Here is a 14648-nt window from a genome sequence, read left to right as displayed (position 1 = left end):
ACACTATTCTCTCCAGAGGGACCCACAGTGAAGTCTTAGTCTCTCAGTCCAATGGCCTCCCTGCAGTCTTTATCCTTTTTGGCTGCTTGTGGCTTTGATCAATAACATTCTGCAAACTCTCTCCTCTTGAGGTTTTTGTGATGCTGCTCTCTGCAGGTCTGACCACATCACCACTATCCCCACCGCAGTAAGCTCCAGTGGCTCCCTCTCAGCTTGAGAATGAATTCATTAATTTAATTAAAGGTTTAGCTTCTAAAAACCTTCCATAACTTAGTCCCTTCCTATCCTTCCAATCTGGCTTTACTCCCCTCCTTGAACTCTTTGATCCAAGCAGCACTGGCCTCCTTTGCTGATCCTCACACATACCATTCCATCACCCAATTACCTGTCTTTTTCGCTGGTGTTCCCCCATGCCCATACACTCTCCTTCCTCATCTCCACCTCCTGGCTTCCTTCATATCCCAGCTAAAATCCTAACTTCCATAGGAACCCTTTCCCAACCCTTCTTAGTTCAAATACCTTCCCTCGGTTGATTAGATAACTTCCTCTTTGACCTATTTATAGCTTGTTTGTTGTACATGGCTATTTCCAAGTTGCCTGCTTTAGATTGGGAGCTCCTTGAGGGCAGGGACTAGATTGACTTTTCTTGGTATCTCCAGTGCTTAATACAGTGTATGGCATGCTTAATAAATGCTTGTTGAGTGACTAAGTGGTCCAACTCTTGTTCTTCAGGCTCCTTTGCTGGCTCTTCATCCTAGTCACACCCACTAACTCAACATTCTGCCTAGGCCCCTTCCCTCCTCCCTCCACACTCTTTATTTTTTTAACCCTCACCTTCTATCTTAGAACCAATACTAGGCATCAGGTCCCAGCCAGAAGAGCAATAAGGGGTAGGCAATGGGGTTAAGGGACTTGCCCAGGGTCAGGACATCCCATCTCCAGATTGGCTCTCAATTCACTGAGCCACCTAGCTATTCCCCACACTCCCAGCCCAGTATTCTTTTACTTGAAGGTCTCATCAGCTCCCCTCCAGTTCAATGGTCCCTACATACCAGCACTCTGTATTCAGCCAAGTTACAATCACTGGTCTTCAACAGTCTTTTGGATTCCCCATAAGCATCTCAAACTCATCCTGTCCAAAACAGAATTCATTACTCCTCCCCATCTCCAACCCTCCCTCCTTCCCAACTTTCTACTCTCAGTTATCCAGGCTTGCAACCTTGGCATCATCCCGATTCCTCACTCTCTCACTCGTTCCACATATTCGATCTGATGTTATTTCTGCCATTTTTACCTTCATGATCTCTCTCGTATAGTCCCCCTTTCTCCCAGTTCACACACTTGCCACCCTTTTACCATCCATAACGCCTCTGATCTGGAGTGCTGCGATAACTTTCTTTCTTTTTGGTTCTTTTTATTTTCCTAATTACATGTGAAAACAATTTTCAATACGTGTTTTCTGAAATTATAAGAACCAAACTGTGTCCTTCCCTCCTCCCTCCTGGAGATGGTAAGGAATTTGATCTGGGTTGCACATACACGACCATGCAAAACATACTTCCATTTTGGTCATTGTTGTGAGAGGACACTCATATAAAGCCAGAACTCCAAAATAAAAACACAAATAGACGAAAGTGAAAAATCACATGCTTTGAGCTGCATTCCAACTCCAAAAGTCCTTTTTCTAGAGGTGGATAGCATTCTTTCTCACAAGTCCTCCAGAATTGTCCTGGAAAAAGAAAAGAAAGTTATCACTATTTTTCCATTTAACATTTTTTTTAATTTTTTGAATTTAAAAAATTTAATTAATTTAGGATATTTTCCCATGGTTACATGATTCATATTCTTTCCCTCCCCTCACCCCCCCCCCCATAGCAAACGAGCAATTCCACTGGGTTTTACATGTGTCATTGATCAAGACCTATTTCCATATTATTAATATTTGCATTAGGGTGACCATTTAGACTCTACATCCCCAGTCATATCCCCATGGAACCATGTGATCAAGCAGTTGTTTTTCTTCTACACTTCTACTCCCACAGTTCTTCTAAGTCCCTCTGAATTGTCCTGGATCATTGCATTGCTGCTAGTAGAGAAGTCCATTATGTTTGATTGTGCCATAATGTGTCAGTCTCTGTGTACAATGTTCTCCTGGTTCTGCTGCTTTCACTCTGCATCACTTCTTGGAGGTCTTTCCAGTTCACATGGAATCCCTCCAGTTCATTATTCCTTTGAGCACAATAGTATTCCATCACCAACAGATAACACAATTTGTTCAGCCATTGCCCAATTGACGGGCAGCCCCTCATTTTCCAATTTTTGGCCACCACAAAGAGCAAAGCTATGAATATTCTTGTACAAGTCTTTTTCCTTATTATCTCTTTGGGGTACAAACCCAGCAGTGGCATGGCTGGATCAAAGGACAGTCTTTTAGCGCCCTTTGGGCATAGTTCCAAATAATAACAATAACTTTCTCATCAGCCTTTCTACTTCAGGTCTCTCCTCACTCTTGTCCTTCATTCAACTGCCAAAGTGATCTCTCCTTAAAGCACAGATCTAACCATGTCACTCCCCTACTCAAAAAATGTCAATGGTTCTTGTTACCTAGGAGACCGGGAGTGTTAGAAGGAGCCTCAAAGAGATGAGCCTGAGCTGGTCTCTAGTGATGGGGGGAAGAGACTGGGTCTTAGGCATTTAACTGGTGTCTACCCTACACATATGAAAGCTTCCCCCATCCCCCATGGAATGGGAGGTTCAGAACAATACCCCAACGACCATGAAGGTGGCTGAAATTAGAAGATCCAAATTCTCTCCTTCCCTCTCTTCTCTCCCTCTTCCTGGAGATGATTTGGGATATACATGTCTTATCATGCAAAACATACTTCCATATGGGTTCTCCTTAAGAGAACTTAGAGCTTGGTCCAACATGGAAAATACCAAGGTTATCCAATGCATCCAGGGCCATCACTAGTCCTTGATTTGGACTTGGATGATTCTGGAAGAGCGAGTGAGGCTGATGACTTTATTCAACTGCCTCACTTCAATCCACCTCGCATACAACTCAAGACATCATCCCATGATGCCATTGGTCCTCCTAGAAAATGAAAGACAAACACAGTAATCCCATCACAACCTGACCCTTTTCTACTTTCTAATCTCTGTATATTTTATTCCTTCCACGTATTCTTCAATCCAATGATACTGTTCCCTTTGCTATTCCTCACACACAATACTCTACCCAAATATTTTCACTGTCTGTGCCCCATGTCTGGAATGCTCTTTCCCCTTCTAATCTCCACTTCCTGTCTTCAAGCCTCAACTAAAATTCTACCTTCTACCAGAAGCCTTCTCCAGATCCCCTTAATTCTAGTGCCTTCCCTCTCTTGGCTACGTCCATTTTACCCCGTACAGAGCTTGTATGTACAAAGTTATTTGTGTGTTCTCTCCCCCATTACAAGATGAGCCTCTAGAGAGCAAGGACTGTCTTTTGCCTTTCTATGTATCTCCAGCACTTAGAGTAGGGTTGACTGACTGATGCAGTTCACCCCAAGTCCTCCAGTGTAAATCTTGAAATCTCTCAGACTTGTGAATGTTAAAAATTTCCCCATCAGGGAATTCTTAATTGGAACAAATTCCCTACTGAGAAACATTCCCCATTTTGATGTGAGAACTCGCCAGGATCAGAAATGGGAGGACCTCTACTCCAACCGTACTTAAGACTGCTTTAGGGGAGAAAACTCCTTGCTATGGGAGGACCCCTACTCTACCCGTACTTAAGACTGCTTTAGGAGAGAAAACTCCTTGCTAAACAATGAAAGTACTTGGACCCATGCTTATAATAAGGCAAGGAGTTCTTTGAGCCAGGCCCGTTTTTAGAATTGATACAATGGGATGCTAGGTACCTAAAAGGGTCGGGCAAGTTTTCTCTTGATGAGATTAGTTGACTCAGCTGTGTTTTCTCTAGTTCAGACTTACTGAGGAGATTTGGTCAACACAGCAACATTTTTTTCTGATTCAGACTTACTGAGGAGATTGGTCGACTTAGCAAGAATTTAGATGGGCAGTCCTTTGGAAAGCATCTACAGTGATTGGTAGATGTAGGGACTTAGGGGAGGTGACATGGGAGGAAAAACCCCTATATAAGAAAAAGCAGAATCTCTTGAGGAGATATCCTTTTGGAGATATCCTTTTGGAGAAATCCTTTTGGAGGATCTCTGATGAGGACTGCTTGGGAAGAATCTCTTGAGAGAGGCTCTGGAGAAGGGAAGCTCTTGGAGGACAATCTCTAAGGAGGTCTCGCTGGAGCTCCTTTAAGGGGACTCTGTCCCTCTGGAGGCTCTGGAGAAAGGCCCTTTGGAACAGTCTCTGGCTGGAAGGCTCTCTGGTGAACTCGGCTGAGATGGAGCTGGCCTGGTGTCACTAGAATCTTTGTTTAGGCAGACCTTGTGGTGAATGTTAAAAGACTGACTGACTGATTCTCTCTCTTAAGACTCAGGTCTAGGCCATATTGGCTTGAGGCCCTTCATAATTATTCCTTTCCTACCCTTTCTCTAATTCCTCATATTATTAATTAAAAATCTTTATAAAACCCAGTTGACTTGGGTATTTGAATAATTAGGAATATTTCCTTGGCGACCACCTTATATTTGATTTAAAAACTAAGACACTGTAGTGAAACATATTTTCTGCGGTCAAATTTACTCACCCTCTCTTATATCTATCACAATTTATATCTTCCACCATTTTAACTCACTACAGTTTAAGACCTCAACCATTTTAAATCTAACACCAGTCACCACTGAATTCTCATACTGGTCTCTCCATATTGTTTTCTTTTGTAATCATCAGGTGTATCCTTTTCCTGATCCTACTTAATTCACTTTGCATCAGTTCATACAAGAGTTGTCAGATTTCTCAGAATTCTTCACATAAGTCATTCTTAGACCTTCATATCATCCCACAGCAGTCAGGCACCACCAATTTTGTCCAGCCATTCCCCAGTTGATGGACACCCACTTTCTAACTTTGCTACCAAAAACCATAGGGTCATAGGAGGATAGATTTAGATTTGGAAAAGATTTTAAAGGCCCTTTTCAAATTGGGAAACTGAGGTCAGAGAGAAGAAACTATTTGCCCAAATTCTCATAGTAGGTGACTCTGGGATCTTTTCCTCTGACTTGGTCCTTCTTGAGGTAGATGCCTCACTCTGTGTAACATCCACCCATCAATCCTAGTTCTGCCCTCTTCTGGGCCAAGTAGATGAAGTCTGATGCCCCTTGGCACATGCTCCAGACAGCTGTGCTAGAAAAAGCCTCAAAGAGATGGGCTAACCTGAGCCCTCCAGTGATGGGGGGAGGAGATTGGGTCTCACAGTAAGAGGAAATGCAGTCATTCGTTTTGTGGGTTTCACTTGTTCTTGTCTCTGAGCTCAGACTTCCTCTTGCCCACACTTTCTCATGCACTCCTGACCCAGTGACAAGGTTCCCAGTGTCCCCAGCAGGGCCCAGCTTCCCAGGAATCCTTGTTCTCCAGGGCAGAAGATGGGTTGTTGCAGCCTGACAGGCCGGGGTGGTGGGGATTCCTTGGAGAGAGGCCAGGAAGAGACAGAACTGCTGACATGGGGAAGCAGCAGGTAAGTGACCCTTCCTTCCCCCTCCCCAGCTCTTCTGATAGGCTTCACAATCATTGGACTCACAGGCAGGGGAACCCAGGTTGTCCTTGGGCTGGCTCAGCATTGCTCGAACCCATGGCCAGAGGGTCCCTGGACCAGCTCCAGACTGGTGCTGCTTCCTCTGCTAACCATCCTGTCCCCTTGCCCAAGAATCCATGATCAAGAAGAGTCCCAGGAGGACCCTGAAGGGCTCAGAGACTTTCTGGGACTGAAGAGACAGAGAACATTCTAGAAGCTACTTGGGTTGGGTAGGCAAGGCCAGGGCTTAATCATGGCCTCTCTGTCTCTCTGGGGTTGGAGGTCCCCCTTTCCCTTGAGTCCCCTCCTTCCTTTAGTCTAAATTCAGCAAACTGGCTCATCTTCCTCCTTGGGGCTTTGACCCTCCACTCCAACCCAGGCTTTCCACAGGCTAGTGAGGAAGGAGAGAGGGATAAAGATGGAGCCTTGGGGGAGAAGTGACTGGAGTGGGAAGTGGGTGAGATCACTGCTGCCCATGGTCCAGGCAGCTCAGAGACAGGTTTAGGAAGTGGAAGAAGTCAAGGAAATGGGAGGCTACAGCGTTTGGAGGAGGCGAAAGTTTGGGCTGGGGGGAACTTAACAGGGAGGAAGGAGAGGGACCTGGGCATTCATAGAAGGCCGGGGCAGGAGGAAATGAACTTTCAAGGAGGAGAGATGGCTGCTGAGCAATGGCCGGGCAGAGGGAGGGGCTGAAAGGGGCCATGGATGGCTACTTCGCCTGCTGGCCCATCTTGTCTGGAGCTAGGAGAGCAATCAGCCTTTGAGGAGCAGCTGAGAGATGTGGGGTCTTCTGGAGAGCACATAACAGGATAGAAAGAACCTAGGAGGGAGACATCTAGGATCCTGGGATTCAAGTGGAAGAGATCCGAGAGGTCATCTAGTCCAATCCCATCCCCATTTCAGCTATAAGGAAACTGAGGTCCAGAGAGGGGCAGTGATTTGACCCAAGTCACATATAGGTTATGTGAAGGAATGTGGGGAACAGAGCGGGGGAGCAGGACAGTCTGTCCTCTCTCAGGGAGGGCACCCCAGAAGAGAGACCTGACCCTGAGTAGGCAGGAGCCCAGGGCAGGGCACTGGACCCAGGATCTTGAAGGAATGATGCCTCCCCCCATTTTAGTACCTGGGACACAACCACCATCACTCCATAGTACTTCCATGTCTGGAGAGGGGTGGCCAGACTTGAGTGTTTGTCTAGAGCTCTCTGGGGGAGCTGGGGTCCAAGCTGAATGCCAAGGACAGGTTAAGAAGTGATGAAGGGAGGGAAGTTTCATGGAATCCCAGGAACTCAGAGCTGGAGGAGACTCAGGAACCTCAACAAGGTCATCCGCTGTAACATTCCCAACAAGCCCAGCTGACTAGATTGTGCCCGAAGATCTCCAGGAATGGGGAGATCACCAGCTCCCTACATGGCAGCCTGTTCCATCTTTTCATCTCTTTCACTGGTAGCGATTTTTTCCTGACAGTTACCTGAAATCTGTCTCTCTTCAGATTCTCCCACTGTTCCTAGATCTGCCCTCTGGGGTCAGGTAGAACAAGACTAATCCTTGTTCTCCAAGAACACTTTTCTAATACTTGAAGACAGCTCTCATGTTCCCTGGAGTCCTCTCCCAGGATTAACATCCCACTGCCTCTTCCTGATTATCAAAGCCTTCATTTCTCTCTCTCTCTCTCTCTCTCTCTCTCTCTCTCTCTCTCTCTCTCTCTCTCTCTCTCTCTCTCTCTCTCTCTCTCTCTCTTTCTCTCTCTCTCTCTTTCTCTGTCTCTGTCTCTCTCCTTTCCATTCCTCCTTCATCCCTCCTTTCCTTCATCCCTCCCTCTTTTCCTTCCTTCTTTCTTCCTCTGTCTCTGTCTCTATCTCCCTCCCTCCCTCTTTCTCTGTCTCTCTTCTTTTCATTCCTCCTTCATCCCTCCTTCCTCTATGTCTCTCTTCTTTTCATTCCTCCTTCATCCCTCCTTTCCTTCATCACACCCTCCCTCCTTCCTTCCTCTTTCTGTCTCTCTCCTCTCTTCTTTTCATTCCTCCTTCATCTCTCCTTTCCTTCATCCTTCACTCACTCTTTTCCCTCTTTCCTTCCTCTCTCTTTGTCTCTTCCTTCCTTCCTTCCTTCCTTCCTTCCTTCCTTCCTTCCTTCCTTCCTTCCTTCCTTCCTTCCTTCCTTCCTTCCTTCCTTCCTTCCTTTCTCTCTTTCTGTCTCTCTCTAATTCTCTATCCCCTGAGTTCAAATCCAACTTCAGACTTACTAACCATGTGACTCTGGGCAAGTCACATCACCTTATTAGCCTCAGTTTCCTCATCTGTAAAATTAGCTAGAGAAGAAAATGGCAATCTTCTCTAGCATCTTTGCCAAGAAAACCCCAAATGGGGTCATGCAGAGTCTGAGCTGACTAAAGCGAATAAATAACAACAAATATAATCCTCTAGGCAACTGGAAGACATTGGAGTTAACTGAATGTGGGAAGAGAGGTGGTATAGTCAGGCCCAGGATTTAGAAGATCAATTAGAGAGCTGAATGCAGGATACCTTCCCTTTTAGAATCAATTCAGTGAATTGGTTCCAAGTCAGAAGAGTAGTAAGGGCTAGGCAGTGGGAGTTAAGTGACTTGCCCAGGGTCACAGTTAGGGAAGTGTCTGAGGACAGATTTGAACCTAGGATCTCCCATCTCTAGGCCTGGCTCTCAATCCAATTAGCCACTAACTACCCCCTATTTAAATAACACTTTAGGGGGCAGTTGAGTAGCTCAGTGGATTGAGAGCCATGCTTAGAGATGGGAGGTCCTGTGTTCAAATCTGACCTCAGACACTTCCCACATGTATGACCCTGGGCAAGTCACTTAACTCCCATTGCCAATACACAGTATCATTCCAAGACAGAAGATAAGGGTTTAAAAAAAATAACACTTTAAGGTTTGCTAAATACTTTACAAATATTTTATCAACTTGATCCTCACAACAGTCCAGTCCTTGGAGGTAGGTGCTCTTCTTATCCACATTTTACAGATGAAGTAACTGAAGATGACAGAGGTTAAATGGTCCAGGATCATGCAGCTAGTAATTATCTGGGGCAGGATTTGAACTCAGGTCTTCCTGACTCCACATGCTACCACAATTCCCTGAAGAAATAACTTTGAAGGGGGAAGCTAGGTAGCATAGTAGTTAGAGCATCAGGCCTAGAGAACTGAGTTCAGATCTGGCCATGGACACTTCCTAGCTGTGTGATTCTGGATAAGTCACTTAACCCTGATTATCTAGTCCTTGCTGCTCTTCTTCTTAGAACTGAGACAAAGACATAAAGTAAGGGTTTAAAAAAGAAATGACCTTAAGCAGAGAACCTGGAAGGTAAGTACAAATTCTGAGGAGCAGAGATGAAAAGGGAGAGTGTTTGGGGCTCAGTGGAATGGCTAAACGAGGATTTGGAGATGGGCTTGGAGGGACACCATTCACACATGGAAGCAGGGCTCAGGAAGATTGAGGAGATTGGCAGCAGCCAGTTGTATAGGGCAGAATGGACCTGGAAAGCAGAGGGACCTCTAGGGGGATGAAGGCAGACTCAAAGCAGCACTAAGATTACAAGACAACCCCCTTGGACAGCAGTTGATGGAGTCTGCCCCAGAATAAGCAGGCTACATTTCACACCCCTGCCATTATGACATGGGTAGTTCATTCCTGGGATTCAGAGAATTTTAGACTTAGAGGCCGAAAGGGACGTTAAAGGTTCTCCTGTCTAACTTCATTTTACAAAGGGGTAAACTGAGACTTGGAGAGGTGAAGACCTAAGGTCAGTCTAGTGTAATGGAAAAAGCTGATATAGGAGATCTTGGGTTCAAATCTGGCCTTGGACACTTCTCAGCTGCATGATCCTGGACAAGTCACCTAACCCTAATTGCCCTTACTCCTTTTCTTCCTTGGAAATGACAAACAGTATTGATTCTAAGATGGAAAGTGAGGGTTGAAAAAAGAAAAAGAAAAAAAAGCTGCTGGCTCAGAGTCAAGAGAGACTTGGTTTCAAATCCTGCTTGTAACACTTCCTCCTACCTGTGATCTTGAAGAAGTTACAACTCTTCTGAGCCTCAGTGTCTGACTTGTAAAATGGAGGCTAATAGTAGTAACATTCGAAGGGTCAAATGAGATGATGTATGTAAAGCACTTGGCTTTGCATGTGCCATTCATTGTTGTTTAGGTGCTTCAGTCATGTTGGATTCTTCATAATCCCATTGGGACTTTCTTGGCAAAGATCCTGGAGTAGTTGGTTATTTCCTTCTCCAGCCCATTTCACAGATGAGGAAACTGAGGCAAACCAGTTGGGTTTGATTCTTGGTGACCCCATTTAGGGTTTTCTTGGCAAAGATACTGGAGTGGTTGGCCATTTCCTTCTCCAGCCCATTTCACAGATGAGGAAACTGAGGCAAACCAGTTGGGTCTGATTCTTGGTGACCCCATTTGGGGTTTTCTTGGCAAAGATCCTGAAGTGGTTGGCCATTTCCTTCTCCAGCCCATTTCACAGATGAGGAAACTGAGGCAAATCAGTTGGGTCTGATTCTTGGTGACCCCATTTGGGGTTTTCTTGGCAAAGATCCTGAAGTGGTTGGCCATTTCCTTCTCCAGTCCATTTCACAGATGAGGAAACTGAGGCAAATCAGTTGGGTCTGATTCTTGGTGACCCCATTTGGGGTTTTCTTGGCAAAGATCCTGAAGTGGTTGGCCATTTCCTTCTCCAGTCCATTTCACAGATGAGGAAACTGAGGACAGCAGGGTGATGTGACTTGCCCAGGGTCACACAGCTAATATCTGAGGCTGGATTATAATTTCTGAAATGAGTCTTCCTGACTCCAGTGCCAGCACTTTCTCCATTGCCCCACCCTATTGCATGTGTTAGAGGGTCTTCAATACCAGAATTGGGTGTTTGGATTTATCAGTTGAAGAAATTCTGAGTAAATGCCCAAAGCCTCCGAGTCACGTGATAGTGACTTACAGTATGTGCTTCACATCTTACAGTATGTGAAAGGCTGTCTCTTGAGAGGAAGGAACCTTGTTCTGCTTGGCCCCAGAGGCAGAGCCAAAGCATGATCCCCGTGAGCTGTCCAAGTGGAAGGAGCTTTCTCCAAAGGGGGTGGGTCTTCCCTCCTTGGGGGTTCTCAAGCACAGACTGGACAGCCATTTGCTGGCTATGTGACAGTGGGGATTCCTTCTGGGCATGGCGCCCAATCGTCCATCTCTCAAATCCTGTGGGCAATGGGGAGCCATTGTGGGTCTTTAAGCATAGAGGTGACACGATCAGCTCAAGGCACTGGGAAGATGACTGGTGCCGGGTTTGAGACAGGAGAGGAGAGAGCCTGAAAAAGGTCCAGAAATCAGCTAGGTAGGAGGGTTCAAGGGTCTGTGCTAGGCCAGAGGACATGGCGGATAGAATGGAGAACTTGAACAACAGAGATATTGGGGGGCATGGCTATGTTTTAGCAACTGATGGGTGAAGGGATCAAAGAAAACTCAGGCGTTGGGCTTCAGAACCTGGAGGAAGATGCTGGAGAAGCAAGAGAAGGGAAGGTATGGCAGTGCCAGAGTGGGGCATTCCTTACTCTGAGCCAAGGAAGGATGAGGGCAAGGGGAGTGGGGACTCCCAGGCTGCCCCTGAAGAGGACATCTGGTCATCGAGGCCACTCCTTACTCTCCAATTCTGCAATCACCCAAAGGAACCTTGGTAACCCTGCCCCATCTGCCTCCCCTCTCCAGGAAATGGTCAGTCTCTCTAACTAGAGAGGAAAGACCTACTCATCCCCAGGGTCCCTCAGCTGACCAAGGAGACGTGAGTATAACAGAACCCCCTCCAGGGGCTTAGTGGGTGGTAGGACAACCCTGCATACTTGAAGAGGGAACCAGAAGACCCAAGAGCAATAAAGCCTCCTGGGGCAGCTGGGTGGCTCGGTGGATTGAGAGCCAGGTCTAGAGACAAAAGGTCCAGGGTTCAAATTTTACCTCAGACACTTCCCAGCTGTGTGACCCTGGGCAAGTCACTTCACCCCCATTGCCTAGCCCTTACTCTTCTTCCTTAGAACCAATACCCAGTATTGATTCCAAGGTAAGAATTTTTAAATTTTTAATTAAGATATTAAATTAAATTAAATCTTTAAAATATTTTAAAATTAAATTTCAATTTTAAAAAAGGAAGGGAACTCCTAATCCCAGTCCTATTGAGGTTGCAGCTTCCTCTCCCAGACTGGCCTCCAGTAATGACCCTCAATTCTTCCCAGGGACGAATGACTGACATTGGACGGCTCTTCCAGGAAGTTCTTCAGTCTCTGGACCCCAAGGCGAGTGTTTGAAATGGGAGGGTGAGGAGGAGGGAGAAAAGGGCTGGGAATGAAGCCGTCCCACCTTGAGTCTAGCTAAGGGATCACACCTTACTCAGCCCCAGTGTGTAAAGAACTAGACACCAGAAAACTGGAAATCGGGAGGGTAAATGGGGCAGAAACCCTCAAAGGGCCAGGGCTAGGATTGGAGCGAGGGCCTTGTCTGCACACACTCACTGTCCGAGAGTCACTGGAGATCCCCAGCTGGCCCACAGAGTCCAGAAACCGAAAGACACCAAGAGAGGGGCCCAGGGGCAGGAGGAGACGCCAGATGTCCCCAGAGGGGCCCATTCTGGCCCGAGAAACCCACTGCTTTCATTTGTCCAGCTGTATGTCCACGTGTGCATCCTTCCATGCACACAGGAAATCGCCACAAGCTTTAACCAATTAAATTCAACATTTATTAAGCAAATACCATGCCAGGCCCTCTGCCAGGCTCTAAGAATACAAAGACAAAAATGGAACAGGGGATGCCTGAAGCGGAAGGGAGTGGGGATATAACATACAGGGAGAAGACACCGAAAGTCATTTCTTTTTTTAGTCCTTGCCTGCTGTCTTAGACTCAATACTAAGTATGGGTTCTAGGGCAGAAGAGCCGTAAGGGCTAATCTGTTAAAGTTAAGTGACTTGCTCAGGGTCATGTGGCTAGGAAGTGTCTGAGGTCAAATTTGAACCCAGAACCTCCCAGCTCTAGGACCTGGCTCTCTATGGGCTGAGATACCGAGCTGTCCCTAAAGAAAGTCATTTCAAGAGGGCAGGGAGATCAGGAAAAGTCTCATGTAGGGGGCAGCATCTGCTTTATGCTTTAAGGGAAGAAAAAATAGGGCTCAGAGGGGAGTGAGTTTCCACACATGAGGGGGCATGTGTTCGGGGGCAGGACATGGACTGGCATATTCAGGGAAGAGCTAAGAGGGCATGGTGACTGGCACAGAGAGTGGGCAAATGGAGGAAAACCTGAAATAGAATTGTGGAGAGCATCCCCATCCTCCCAGGCTCTCAGGCTCCGCCCTTTCCTCCCCATAGCCAATCAGCTGCCAAGTTTGTTTCCTCAGTTCACCCTCTACCTCTCAGAGGCATCCCTTCTTCTCCACTAGTCCAGCTGCTGCCCCACCTCTCACTTGGACTATGGCTTGATCCTCTTCTTTGGCCTCTCTGCCTCCAGCCTCAAAAAGCTAAAGCAAAGGCCTGATCGCCCAAAAGGGCCCAGTGACTCCCTGTTGCATTGAGGCTCACCCACAAACATCTTGGTCTGGCATTTAGTGTCTTTCCCTACCTAATGTCCCACTTTTCCTGGCTTACTTACATTATTCTACTTTACGCTTTGTACAAACTGTCCTATTTGCTGTTTAAAGAAAGTACCAACTTCTCTTATTCTCCTTCCCTCCTTCTCTCTCTGTTTCTCTGTCTCTCTCACTGTCTCTGTTTTTGTCTCTCTCTGTCTGTCTCTGTCCCTCCCTCCCTTTCTCCCTCCCTCTCAATCTCCCCCCCTCCTCTCTCTGTCTCTGTCTCTGTTTCTCTTTTCTTCTCTCTTCTCTTTCCCTCTGTCTCTGTCTATTTCTCTCTGTCTCTGTCTCTTTTCTCTCAGTTTCCCTCTGCTTCTCTTTTTCTCCCCCTCCTTCTCCCTCTCCCCCTCCCTCTCCCCCTCCCTCTCCCCCTTCCCCTCTCTCTCCCCCTCCCTCTCTCTCTTTCTCTGTCTCTCTCTGTCTCTTTTCTCTCAGCTTCCCTCTTCTCTTTCTCCCCTCATTTCTCTCCCCTCTCTCTGTCTCTCTCCCATTTCCCTCTGCTTCTCTTTCCCCTCCCTCCCTCCCTTCCTCTTTCCCTCTCTTTTTCTCTCCCCTCCCTTCCTCTCTTATTCTCCTTCCCCCTTTCTCTCTCTGGCTCTGCCTCCCCCCACTCCCCTCTCCATCAGCTTCCTTGATTACTTCTACCCAGATGACTCCTAGATTCCCTCTCTCTCCTGAGCAATTCCTATAAGCATCTCGAGTTCAATCTTCCCAGGCTCCCAGCCTTCCCTCTGTGTAGGGTACCACCATCTTGACAGTCATCCTGATTTCCAGCCTTAAAGAAATTCTTAGCTCCTCCCTCTTCTTCCCTCTACTTATCTAATCAGCTGTTGAGTCTTTGTCTGGCTACTGATAATAGTGATGCTGTTGTCCTCCTTCAGTCATTTTACTTGTGTCTGACTCCTCGTGTCCCCATTTGGGGTTTTCCTGGTACAGACACTGGAATGGCTTGTCATTCCCTTCTCTACCCTATTTTACAGATGAAGAATCTGAAGCCAACAATTGTCCAGCATCACAGCTAATAAGTATCTGAGACCAGATTTGAATTCAGGTTTTCTGACTCCAGACCCAGCACTCTATCCCCTGAGCCATCTAGCAGCCTCCAGGCATACAGAGGCTAAGTGACTTACTTGCCCAGGGTCATTCTGCTAGGAAGTATCTGAGACCAGATTTGAACTCAAGAAAATGAGTCTGGGGGCAGCTGGGTGGCTCAGTGGTGGCTCAGTGGATTAAGAGCCAGGTGTAGAGATGGGAGATCCTGGGTTCAAATTTGGCCTCAGACACTTCCCAGCTGGGTGACCCTGAGTAAGTCACTTAACCCCCATTGCC

At 46.8% G+C, this 14648-nt stretch overlaps 1 long non-coding RNA gene across 1 annotated transcript; it reads left to right on the top strand.

The window, feature by feature from the left end:
* The first annotated feature begins 1917 nt into the window (after positions 1-1917).
* Positions 1918-12167, top strand: LOC130453931 (uncharacterized). The gene is made up of 3 exons (XR_008911596.1): positions 1918-5632; positions 11420-11492; positions 11938-12167. It is a non-coding gene; the product is annotated as an uncharacterized LOC130453931 (long non-coding RNA).
* Positions 12168-14648: the final 2481 nt, after the last annotated feature.

The sequence above is a fragment of the Monodelphis domestica genome, chromosome 4, assembly GCF_027887165.1.
Source record: "Monodelphis domestica isolate mMonDom1 chromosome 4, mMonDom1.pri, whole genome shotgun sequence".
NCBI lineage: Eukaryota > Metazoa > Chordata > Mammalia > Didelphimorphia > Didelphidae > Monodelphis > Monodelphis domestica.
The sequence above is the reverse complement of the archived record's forward strand: the minus strand, read 5'-3'. Positions and strand labels throughout refer to the sequence as shown.